This window comes from Ovis aries, chromosome 4, assembly GCF_016772045.2.
Source record: "Ovis aries strain OAR_USU_Benz2616 breed Rambouillet chromosome 4, ARS-UI_Ramb_v3.0, whole genome shotgun sequence".
NCBI classification, from domain to species: domain Eukaryota; kingdom Metazoa; phylum Chordata; class Mammalia; order Artiodactyla; family Bovidae; genus Ovis; species Ovis aries.
This window is the reverse complement of record NC_056057.1, coordinates 89,278,882-89,292,431: the sequence shown is the minus strand read 5'-3', so window position 1 is coordinate 89,292,431 and position 13,550 is coordinate 89,278,882. Positions and strand designations below refer to the sequence as shown.

At 40.2% G+C, this 13,550-nt stretch overlaps 1 long non-coding RNA gene across 1 annotated transcript in view; it reads right to left on the bottom strand.

Annotated features, from left to right (window-relative positions):
* Positions 1-7,807: 7,807 nt before the first annotated feature.
* LOC132659756 (uncharacterized) overlaps positions 7,808-13,550 on the bottom strand; it is a 48,990-nt gene continuing 43,247 nt past the window's right edge. Inside the window, exon 3 of the long non-coding RNA XR_009600521.1 lies at positions 7,808-10,202. This is a non-coding gene — a long non-coding RNA (uncharacterized LOC132659756). The remainder of the gene's footprint in view (positions 10,203-13,550) is intronic.

Here is a 13,550-nt window from a genome sequence, read left to right as displayed (position 1 = left end):
AGGAAGTGATGGGACTGGATGCCATAATCTTCATTTTTTGAATGTTGAGTTTTAAGCCAGCTTTTTCACTCTCCTCTTTCACCATCAAGAGGCTCTTTAATTCCTCTTTGCTTTTTACCATAAGGGTGGTGTCATCTGCATATCTGAGGTTATTGATATTTCTCCCAGAAATCTTTATTCCAGCTTGTGCTTCATCCAGTCTAACATTTCACATGATGTACTCTGCATATAAGTTAAATAAGCAAGGTGACAATATACAGCCTTGACATACTCCTTTTCCAGTTTGGAACCAGTCTGTTAGATGTCCAGTTCTAACCATTGCTTCTTGACCTGAATGCAGGTTTCTCAGGAGGCAGGTAACATGGTCTGGGATTCCCATCTCTTTAAGAATTTTCCACAGTTTGTTGTGATTCACACCATCTAAGACTTTAGCATACTCAATGAAGCAGATGTTTTTCTGGAAATCCGTTGCTTTTTCTATAATCCAACGAATATTGGCAATTTGATCTTTGGTTCCTCTGCCTTTTCCAATCCAGCTTGAACATCTAGAAGTTCTCTGTTCTACTTGTGCTGAAATCTCAGTTCTACTATTGAAGTCTAGCTTGGAGAATTTTGAACATTAATTTGCTAGCATGTGAGATGAGTACAATTGTGTGGTAGTTTGAACATTCTTTGGCATTGCCTTTCTTTGGGATTGGAATGAAAACTGACCTTTTCCCAACCTGTGTCCACTGCTGAGTTTTCCAAATTTGCTGCATATTGAGTGCAGCACTTTCACAGCATCATCATTTAGGATTTGAATTAGTTCAGCTGAAATTCCATCACCTCCACTAGCTTTGTTCATAGTGATACTTCCTAAAGCCCACTTGACCTTGGCATTCCAGGATGTCTGGCTCTAGGTGAGTGTACACACCATCATGGTTATCTAGGTCATTAAGATCTTTTTCATATAGTTCTTCTCTGTATTCTTACCACCTCTCCTTAATATCTTTTGCTTCTGTTAGATCCATACAATTTCTGTACTTTACTGTGTCCATCTTTGCCTGAAATATTCCCTTAGTATCTCTAATTTTCTTGAAGGATCTCTAGTCTTTCCCATTCTATTGTTTTTCTCTATTTCTTTGCACTGATCGCTGAGGAAGGCTTTCTTATCTCTCCTTGCTATTCTTTGGAACTCTGCTCCTCTGTCTACGTGCTTTCCCAGACAAGAATACTGAAATGGGTTGCCATCTCCTTCTCCAGGGGATCTTTCTGACCCAGGGATCAAAACTGTTTCTCCTGCATTGCAGATGGTCTCTTTACTGCTGAGCCATCAGGGAAGCCCACAGACTGGTTTGTTCATTTCTACACCAAGCACTCTCTCTGTTTCTCTGCTGTACATGTCACACACTTTCTTCAAAATTTTCCATAATATCAGTGCTATCTCAGTATCTCCAACTCTATTGTTAATATATTGAAAGCACATATTTATAATCCATAGCAGCTGGTATAATACCTGAGTATATAGTGCATATCTGCTGAATGGAAGAAAGGGAACAAAAAGAAATAAAGGAAGGAAAATAAAGAGCAACAGAACCCAAATACTGTTTGTCTCCATGTGCGCCCTAACCTCATAATGGAATTCAGCCCTTTTCCCTTAGAGCCTCCCCAAGGCAGAAATCATAAGTGAGTATAACAAGTTTTGTGTTGTTGTTTGGAAGATTTTTGGAGGACATGAAGGAGAGGTTTTATAACACAAAACAGTTCATAAATTTCATAAAAAGTCTCTATTTGACCTTTTTGTTTTTTCCCCTCTACCCCCAGAAGACATGACAATCTATATTGTAACTGGATGGAACAAAACAACCTCAAAATACAGGAGGTAAAAACTGATCGAAGTGTAAGGAGAAATAGATTAACCCATTGTTATACTTGGAGTCTTCAGCAATCCATCAAGCGGAACATCAGTTAGGACACAGCTGAACTTGGAAAGTACCATTCACCACTGGATTAATGGACCTCTATAGAGCACTTTGTCCAACAACAGCAGAGTACACATTCTTCTCCAGCTCGCATGGAACATTCACCAGGACATACTGCATTCTGGGCCATAAAACACACCTTAACACATCTAAAAGCAATCATACAGATTGCAATGGAGTTAAACAAGACATCAGGAACAGAAAATAGTCAGAAATTCCCAACCAACTTGGTGATTAAGCAACACACTTCTGCTATGCAGCACTTGGGCAATTAGTTCCCTGACCAGGCATCAAACCCACACAATCCTCATGGGAAGTGTAGAGTTTTCACCACTGGACCACCAGGGAAGAGCCCAAACAACACACTTCTATGCAACACATGCATCAAAGAAGAGATCTCAAGAGAAATTATAAAATGTTTTCAACTAAAGGAAAATAAACATATAGCTTATCAAAATTTGGGGATGCATAAAAAGTTTTTAGAAGGAAATTTATAGCATGGCATGTATATATCAGTAAGAAGATCAATTCATACCACAGAACTTGGGAAAAATTCAGAACTTAAAGGTACCTATTTCTACATAAGGCTAGAATGAAACTAGGGGTTAGAAAAAACAAGAACTCGTAAGAAAATCTCTGAGAGATGGTCAGACCTAATGATTCTTTCTTCCATCCCCCATAGCCCAACCCCACCAAGAAACCGGAAATTTCCATTGAAAAGAGTAAATTTCAAAAACACCAAGGATAACAGCAGATAAAGGAGAGCTACTGTAATAAAACGATAAATGATAAAGAGGCAATAAAGATGATATGGAAAGTTGAATGCCTACCCTAATGTTCCTTACTGTGTGAGCATTCAGAGTCAGGTATATACTTCCTCTATCCCCTGGATAAATATTACAGAATTCTTCACTGGAGAAAGACAAGTGTTCCAAAGAAAACACTCGTGGATACTGTCCTGGCAGGAAAGCAGATTCTCGATGATTCAGACGAAGAGACATTAATGGAGGAACTGCTTACAGTTTGTAAGCGAACAGATGAGGGAGGGATGAGTCGCCTAGCAACCAGCATTGGTAGGAAGCCATCATATCCCCAAGGCTGAAGGTACAGGGAGGAAAACAGAAGCCAGTGAGAAATCTAATAGTTGGGCAAAGCCCTCTCAGCAGAAGGTGAAGTGTGGAGAGTTCTAGATGCTGCTAGAGCCTTTTGCTGAGTAGAGAGAGTTGTGGGAGAGGGGAGACACTGACCTTTGCCTTCTGCTCACCAACATCCCCCTGGTGCCTCCCACCACGCTGCAGTTGTTTAGGGAGACTGGGTACATAGCCCTTGGGACCCAGAGTGGGACAGAGAGGAAGGAGAAAAGATAAAATGGGGAGGGGGGATCAGTGGATAAACAGGAGGATATGGTGCAAGATATTGACATTTGGAGGTTCTCTGATGAAACCTCTGTGCTCCAGTGTTAATACCTAGAAGTCTGCTGGACTGAACTGCCAAGAAGCTCTTCCAAGCCACATCCTCCCTGCAGCAGAGAGGGGTGCAGAGCCAGAGGAGAGCTAACCAGTGTGGTTTGAACCACATGGGGAGGGGCAGAGGGAAGGAACAGAGAGGCAGCAATCAGGTCACTCAGACAAGGAAGAGCAGAGGCATCAGAAATGTGTGACAGGATGTGCCTGAAGACACACACGCCTCTTATTCCCATCATTAAGTCTGGTGGGCCCTTGCCACCTGTTCTTCTCAAATAGTATCAGTTCAGTTCAGTTCAGTCGCTCAGTCGTGTCCGACTCTTTGTGACCCCATGGACTGCAGCACACCAGGCCTCCCTGTCCATCACCAACTCCCGGAGTTTGCTCAGACTCATGTCCATCAAGTCGGTGATGCCATCCAACCATCTCATCCTCTCTTGTCCCCTTCTCCTCCTGCCTTCAATCTTTCCCAGCCTCAGGGTCTTTTCTAATGAGCTGGTTCTTCACCTCAGGTGACCAAAGTGTTGGAGGGAGGGAGGGAATAGCCAAATAAAACAGTATTCTTGAAAGGAAGGACCCACTAGAACTGGGGGGATCGTTTTCTCTTTTGGATCTGGTGGGTGAAACGTGAATTTAATTCATCCATAGGGGAGAGGAAAGTACAGATATGTGGATATGTTTTTAAAACAGAGGTGTCTGTGATTGAACAGATTGGGAGTGGATGTGTCTCTGAGAACATCCCAGACCTGGAAACTGAGCTGTCTCTGTGGCTGCTCTGCCCTAGACCTGCTGTTGTTTTCACTTTTTGATGTCTTTGTTCAAACCATATGGTGTAAGAACAGTATACATTTGTAAATAAATAGGCTATGATTGTAGACATCTTCTCTGTAGGTAACTTATTTTCATGTCAGATTTATCAGTTTCTTGGAGGAAATGATGGACCTGAATTTAGAAATTCAAGTCTCTGGACCCTTAGGGAGATCAGAAGAAAATTTTTCACTGTGTTTGCATATTTGATACAGTGATCAACCTTGGTGTGATGGAATATTATACAATTCTAATTATTTCTGGTTTTGTAGTGTTTATTTTTAATAGTTGAAGAGACTTCTGAAATGAGTGTAACCATTTACATCCTTTTTTCAATTCTTCCTTTCAGAAGATTTTCATTACTTATAATTTAATTTTACATTTTTATTTACTTAAGGTACCTTAGTTCTGGGTAGCTTTTAAAGATGGTAAAACAGGAAGCTTCATCAACGGCAAAGTGAGTAGTGGACAGTACAGTGGGAGGGCTGGGTTGGGCCTTCTACCTTCTCAGGTGGCACAAGTTCTTGACCAATTCTTTCTTTCAATTCCACTGCTGGGCATACACACCGAGGAAACCAGAATTGGAAGAGACACGTGTACCCCAATGTTCATCGCAGCACTGTTTATAATAGCCAGGACATGGAAACAACCTAGATGTCCATCAGCAGATGAATGGATAAGAAAGCTGTGGTACATATACACAATGGAGTATTACTCAGCCACTAAAAAGAATATATTTGAATCAGTTCTAATGAGGTGGATGAAACTGGAGCCTATTATACAGAGTGAAGTAAGCCAGAAAGAAAAACACCAACACAGTATACTAACACATATATGGAATTTAGAAAGATGGTAATGATAACACTGTATGCAAGACAGCAAAGAGACACAGATGTATAGAGCAGAATTTTGGACTCTGTGGGAGAGGGAGAGGGTGGGATGATTTGGGAGAATGGCACTGAAACATGTATACTATCAGGTAAGAAATGAATCGCCAGTCTATGTTCGATACAGGATACAGGATGCTTGGGGCTGGTGCACGGGGAGGACCCAGAGAGATGATGTGGGGTGGGAGGTGGGAGGGGGGTTTGGGATTGGGAACTCATGTGCCCCTGTGGCGGATTCATGTCAATGTATGGCAAAACCAATACAGTATTGTAAAGCAAAATAAAGTAAAAATAAAAATTTTAAATAGAAAAAATAAAAAAATAAAAATTTTGGCCACACTGGGTCTTCGTCACGGCACTTGGGCTTCTCTAGCTGCAGTGCGTGAGTTCTCTCATTGTGGCACGTTGGATCTTAGTTTCTCAACCAGGGATCAAACCAGCCTTCCCTGCATTGGAAGGCGGATTCTTAACCAGTGAACCACCAGTGAAGTCCGTCCTTCTTTCCTTCTTCCTTCCTTTCTTTCCTCTGTTTCTTCCTTCCTTTTTTCTTATTTTGTTGTTGTTTTCTTTTCCTGAACACTGAGTGATTAAAGCTGATTTTGGCCCTAATGACTCGCAGTAGATTCTCCACATGTTAGAGCTGGAAGGAGCCACAGGAATCATCTAGTCCAGTCCCTCCTATTTTATAGATGAGGAAACCGAGACCCAAAGAATATAGCCACTTGTTCAATGTTACACCATTTGAAGAAAAGTCAGGTCTTCCTACACTTAGTATAATATTTTATGCATTATGTGTATTACCAAAATACATCTTTATAACCCACACATACACGTACAAATACTGGACAAGGTGTTTCTTCAGGCTCCCTGCCACCAGAGGTCTTCTGAGCCCTGCAGGCCCCCTGGTATCTAAAGGCCATTATTCTTGTGCCATTTAAATTCCCTGCTTCACACACTAACACCTTCCCATTCCATATGTTATTCCACAGGTGCCTGCTGACTAATCTGATAGACTGTTAATCAATCTGCTCACAGAAGATGCTGAAAGATCCAATAGGAAAAGATTTTCTCTCTGTGTTGCCACTGGCAGACATTGCTAAGCTGCTGCTGTTCTTATCTCAACCAAATTGCTTGGAGTGTTGCCAGGTTAACCTGACTCTGAGAAAACTGTACTTTCCTTCGGTGTGCTTCATGTTTTTTCCTAAAGAGCCCAGGGTTCCTTGGTTTGGTCTAGGTTCTGGTTGGTCACTTCCCCACTTTTCCTTTCTTAGGGGAGGTTAGTCATGAGATATCTGAATGAATGAGAATTCAGGACCCATGCATCATCACTCTGAAGTCCCATTTGGTTGTCTTTTCCTCTGAGATGAGGATTTAGGTTTGATGTATTTATTCAACTCAAAACAGACTAATATGTTCAAGGGTCTGCTGATCCCGGTGAGTATCCCCAGGGCCCTTCCTAGAAGAGTTCAGAAGAGTTCAAGAGCTCACAGCACAATAAGGAAAATAACAATTGCATGCATGAACAAATACATAGGACCTGAATTCTTTTATGAGACTTTATAAGGGGGTAGGTATTGCTAAATGGTTAGGAACATGGACTCTGGGGCAAGAGAACTTGGGTTCAAATCCCAGGTGAGCCCATTATTGGATATGTGACTTTGGGAAAATTCATTAAACTCTCCTTGCCTCAGTTTTCCCATCTATAAAATGGGGGATAAAAATAGGGCATATTTCATTTATTAAAATTAAATGCATTTGTTATAAAAAATAATTATGTATTTAGTATTATATCAATCATATATTCAGTTCAGTTCAGTCTTATATTATTACCATATATAAAATTTCTTATTAGAGAAGCATTTACTATAATTATCTCATTTGATTTTCACTCTGTTTCAGTTCAACAAACACAAATTGAACAACTACTTAGGTTCTGTGCTGGACCCTGGAAATGCTAAGATGATAATAATACAACAAGTTATGTGCTGTCCAGGTGTTTGGGGTTCTACTTGGGAAAACAACACTCTCATGCCTCTCTTGATTGACTCTAACTCAGCACCAACTCTGTGCCTTGTAGACAATGAGGATGAAGAATCAGATCGACAACAAAACCTTTCCTTCAATCGATCCACACATCATGTGGGTGCAAGGGCCATGTGTCTGTTAATACAACTTTACTCCTGAATTATTTCTATATCTTTTCCCCCTCTGCAATAACTTTTAGGGAAGGTCTCTCTCATCTCAGGCAGATTCTTTACCAGCTGAGCACCAGAGAAGCCCATAACTTTTAGGGAAGGCTTTTTTAAAAATTGATTCCTGCGCGTCTTAATGTTTAACTAGTACAGTCAGAGCACTTTTTTATAGAAAGAGATAATTAACTTGATTTCATCATTACCTGACTACCCCGTGACAAGTTGAATTCAAGGAGCGAAACATGTACCATCTTCCTTCCAAAGGGCAAGCTTTTCCCTCCACAGCATTCTCCTCCCCTTCAGAATTGCTACTGTGATGACTAAGGAGAAATCTCTGTCTCCCTGCCCCTTGGATTAAACAGAACATGAGTTAGCAAAAAGTTTTTGGCAAGAACCTGGTTCTAAGCTGACAGGGTGGTCCTCCTTGAAAGGTGTAAGCTTTACAAAGAGAGAGAGAGAGGTTCAGGCACCACAAAGGAAAAGTGCAGATTCCAGTCTCCTGGTTTAAGAATCTCACATCCAGAGCCATTTATTAGTAAGAATTATAGGAAAGAAATCAAAATATAGTCACAGTGTGTTATAAAACATGTCTCTGTATAGTAGATTACATTCTCTAGGAATAAAATCATGTCTCAAATTAGTCTGATATTAAGTCATGAGGAGCAAATAAAAATGGAATGGGTATTTGAGGCTATGAGAGGCTGAGTTGGCTGGTAGAACCTGGCTAGGGATTGTGACTTCTCAGAGACTGAATGTGTTCGTTGCTGGAACAGGGATAGCACAGTGAAGAGCAGTGTGTGTTAAATAGCAAATGCAGTTTCAGGCACATAATATAAGCTATTGAAAAATAATGGTTAATGTTACCTGTTTTCTTATGTCATAATGAGATCTTACCCAGTTGGCTGAGGGTTTTGTTTTGTTTTTGTTTTTTTAAATATAAAAGAGACTCATCATGTATTTATTGGCCAGGAATTTCTCTTCTCACCCAGTGGTGAAATATTTGTTAGAAGCCAGAAAATAGAAAAGGTAACCGTTCAACCCAGAACTTTGAAATGATGTAATTGTTAGCCAGGTGTTTTTCAATTTGTTTGGATAAAAATTTCAATATACATTGAGGCAAAAAAGAGTAGAAATCTAAGCCTATTTGTAAAAAGCATATCAGTCTCTGTTCTCATTAGGAATGAACAATGCCATTTGGCACATGGGATGACAACAGTCTGGAAAAATGGAGGACAAGTGTGTGGTTATGTTCATTGCCATCTACAGGGACTTCTAAGAAAGCAGCTTCCTTAAATGAAGCTTCACATAATACCAGTGAAAGAGGGAAAAACGAGGAGGGGAGAAAGCTGAGGGCATGAGGGTAGCTGAGCAAACCTTCTGATATCAGAATGAGAAGTCGCAATGGAGAGAGGACCAGAAGAAGAGAAGGTACAAAGGACTCACCTCAACACCAAGAAAAAAGGAAGAATACTAATTGTCTGTGATTCAAGGATGTCATTTTCTAGCTTGCAGGGAACTCAGTAATGACAGTTGTCCTACAGTTGCTTCATGTGGGTAGGAAGCAAAGTACTATTTTGCATGAACTGTGTACTACTAGCCAGATTTCTTCAACGATTTATTCCCAACTTTGCTAACATAGCTTGGCATGTGAGAAACTGCTCTCCCAGCAGTCATAAATCTTCTAAAAGTTTTGTTTCATTGTAGGGAGAAAATTAAGTGTCCATTCCGATAGCAATCAGAAAGAATAAATCCCATTTTAAGCACATATTTCTTGCTGTGAGCTAATAAATACAATTTTTACTAGCCTGTTTCTCTTTTTTTCTTGTGAATAAATTTTGAGTTGCTGCTCTAAGATATTCAGAGTAGGCACAGAGCCATAGAAAGAAAAGCAAAAAGGATTATGTATCAGAGACAGTTTCTTTTCTTAAAATTATTCATATTTGTATGTCACGGTCATTGATGCTTAGCAAGTTGTTAACTTGTGTATTGACAATTCCGTCTTTAAACTAGCAGTTTATAGGGACTGTTAGGTTTGTCCTTAGGCTCCTGGCACCCCAGTGCAAACTTTTATTTCCAAGCATCTGCTCACCACTTAATTCATAATTATCATTCTGGATACAGCCGGAGCTGGTGGCAGTAGTTCTAAATTACCACTTTGGACAAGCATATCAATGATGAATCCTCATTTATGACTGATGTCTCTGCTGAAAGGATGATTTCTGGTGTTGTTTACATCTTTCATCTGTGATTGATAAGTCACGAACCAGTATAATTTTGCTGTAATAACTAAGATAATGAATTTTCCTATTGTTTTTCTTTTTGTTTCCTCTTCAGCTTTGAGAACACTTCAGTCTATCTATTTTTTTTCTTTCTTGTTATTAATAGCATGGGTAGTTGCACAAGTTACATTGTATATTAATAGATTATTTCTTAACGTATTAGGAATGAAAATACTGCATAAAATGGGGGTATTAGACAGATATAAATGTTGAAATCTTGAGAATTGTGTTATACCGGCAATAAAGTCTCCATCACATTCCAAAGTTTAAGACTTCAGTCCTAACAATGACTGCTTTTAAAAATCTCTTTGGATGGCACTTACAGGTCGGTGCTCAGAAGTATCCTGGTTGAGTCTGTGGATTAGGCAGCTCTTATTTGAAGAGTTTGGAGGGTTTGCACAATGAACACCAAACATGATACTGGCTGATGGTCTAAAGCAAGACACAGTGACCAGCTCTACCATGGAACTTAGGGGGAGGTAACGCTTATGAAGTGGTCCTCTTGGTGATCACTGCTGGTAAAGTCGTGAGATCTGATGATACTCTCCCAGCTGGGACATCTGCTCAAGACAAACTCTACTCCCAAGCCAGCCTCTCCCATCACCTGGCAACCCTGTGGGACAGAGAAAGATGAGGCAGGGATTAGAGTGATGCCGCTACAGACCAAGGAAATAGCATGCTGTACAAATATATATGCATATATATAGATATATGTGAAAGTTGCTCAGTCATGTCCAACTCTCTGTGATCCCATGAACTGTACCCTACCAGGCTCCTTTGTCCATGGTATTCTCCAGGCCAGAATACTGGAGTGGATAGCTGTTCCCTTCTTCATGGGATCTTCCCAACCCAGGGACCAAATCCAGGTTTCCCTCATTGCAGGTGGATTCTTTACCATCTGAGCTACCAGTGAAGCCCTATATGTGTGTGTGTATAGAACATGAAAGAAAGTGAAATTGTTACTCGCTCAGTCATGTCCGACTCTTTGGGACCCCATGAACTGTAGCTCACCAGGCTCCTCTGTCCATGGAATTTCCTAGGCAAGAATACTAGAGTGGATAGCCATTCCCTTCTCCAGAGGGATCGATCCCAGTTCTCTTGCATTGCAGGCAGATTTTTTACCATCTGAGCCACCAGGGAAGCCAGAAAGTAAATATACATAACATGAAATTCAGAGTGATGTCAAATCTATGAATCAACAGGATGGCAAAGAAAATAGATTAAGGTTTTCTCTGAGACACAAAAAGAAATATCTAGCTATGGTATAGATTTGGCTCCCTCTTTAATACTTCTCTCTGGTGATGATTTTGGTTCTGAAAATTATTTTCCTTTCCATTCTGTATAAGAAATAAACTCAGGTGCTGTTGGAATGCCTGTAACTCCGACTCGGGACTGTCAGATCCCAGTAGGACTGTTCTATTGCTAAAGCTGGGGGGCAGGGAATGAATAGGTCTAGATATTCAGCTCCAGAACCAAGTGTTATTTTGCCCTCAGGGTCTTTTGGGAACAGAATGTATGCTTCTATACTTCCATTAATACCAGTATTTAACCTCTACCCAATAATTTGTTGTTTTCCTTCTGCTTAGCAGAAAAGATTTTTAGATACATCTTTCTTATTAAAAATTCCTTCCTCCTGTTTTCCCGCTGGGTTTTTAGTTAAAAAGTCGACCATTCTTTTCTACTTTGGTAGGATTTTGTCCAGAGAAAGGACACAGTGCTTCTATTTCAACTCTATTTTGAGGCTTTTTTTTTTTTTTCAATGGAAGAATTTTTAAAAGAAAAATTTTGCCTACTGGAGTAAATGATTTACCAGGTAGGCAAAAGAGCAAGGAAATTGCTCACATTAAATCTCAAAACATTCAAAGTTCTAGTATGCCTGTGGAGTTGCTCTTAGAACCTCAGATACTCAAAACCCCCAGAACCTAAAAAGAAGCAGTATTATATGAGCAGATCATTTCTATTTCTAGGATTTAAACAGACAGTAATGGGCTTTGGAAAATTGTTAGAAATTCATGTTTACATACTGTCTAAAGATAAGTATTCAAATTCCTAAATTTTGCTCATTAAAAATTCTTGTCTTACAGTATTTACATGGATAGGTACCTCCCCATACGTATACCAGTTTACCAGTTTATACACAAATGTGGATGCACACACACACACACACACACACGCACAGAGAGAGCCTTTTCCCCCAGAGTTTTAATTCCATCACCATACACGATACACACAAAATATTTTAAATAAAATTTATCAAGTCAGATCAATGCTCAGACAGTTTCTGTATAACCAGCTCACAGAATAATAGCCCTCACGTAAAAGGAGACCATGACGCAGCAGAAATTCATCTGTATCTCGACTGAGATACTTATTATGGATTTCATTTCAAAAATACAATTATGATGGCCATTATTACTTTAAAAATCTGTATTTAAGCACTGAGGCTGATTAGTCAGAAAATGTTTTTTTATTTCTTCACCAAAAGTTATAAGTGCTTTGATACTGGGTTTTTAAATATTTAGAACCAGAGGATCTTAATATAAGAAGAACAATTATTGGAATCACCAGAGAACTTTCCAACAGAATACTGTACTTCAAAAATGGTAATAGTTACAAGGTATGATCCTATCAGTTTGTCCCTAATGATCCATGTTAAGAATGAATGAGGAAAGAATACATACTTAGCTTGGAAATGGAAGACAGTAAGCTGCTTCTTGGATCTTGATATTATTTCTTACTTCATTGATCCTGAAGCATAAGTAACAACACTTTGCTTAATAAGTGGCAACATTTTAAGTTTTACTTCTTCCTGTGGTCTTTGGTAGTGCTTGCTGCCGCTGAGGCTGCTGCTAAGTCGCTTCAGTCGTGTCAGACTCTGTGCGACCCCATAGATGGCAGCCCACCAGGCTCCTCTGTCCCTGGGATTCTCCAGGCAAGAACGCTGGAGTGGGTTGCCATTTCCTTCTCCAGTGCATGAAAGTGAAAAGTGAAAGTGAAGACGCTCAGTCGTGTCCGACCCTTAGCGACCCCACGGACTGCAGCCTATCAGGCTCCTGCATTAAGAATAAATAAAAATCTCCAGCACTAAGAAGAGAAAGGAACTGGAGGCATATGAACATTTCTCGTGGTTAATAGGGTAAAGCATATTTAAAGAAGGTGCAAGGGCCCCACAATGTAAGTCAGAGAAAGTTATCACTTGAGAGAACAGTAGAAAATAGGAGGCCTGCTAACAGCATTGGCATCAGGGAAAACTGAGAAATCCACAGGATAGATTTGTATGTTCTTCACATCTCCTGGCAATGTATGCTCAGGTCTCCTCCATTAAACGCCCACCACCTTCCCTGCCAATCTCTTCTTAGTCCTTCCTTTCTAACTGAAAAGTAACCACTGTGTTCTATTATTTGCTCAGTTCTCTCCAATAGATAATTTGCCAAATTGCTCAGTGTTAACAACAACAAAAATATATCTAAGCATCAAATAATAAGCAGAATACTAAGTGCAGAAAAATTACCCCAGTGACTGGGCTCCCTTCCAAGTATCATGTTTAAAGATGACAGCATTCCAATTACTTCCTCCAATAGAGGGAACATCTGGACAGATTAAAAGGCAAAACTTTGGGAGCTTGTTTGGGGAAAGATATCTAAAATCAGGTATTTGTTGTTGTTGTTGAATTGCTCAGTCATGTCTAACTCTTTGTGGCCCCATGGACTGCAGCACTTCAGGCTTCCCTGTCCTTCACCATCTCCCAGAGCTTGCTCAAACCCATGTCCACTGAGTCGGTGATGCCCTCCATCCACCTCGTCCTGTACCATCCCCTTCTCCTCCTGCCTTCACTTTTCCCATCATTAGAGTCTTTTCCAATGAGCAGGCTCTTCACCTCAGGTGGCCAAAGTATTGGAGCTTCAGTTTCAGATTCAGGCCTTCCAATGAATATGCAGGATTGATTTCCTTTAGGATTGAC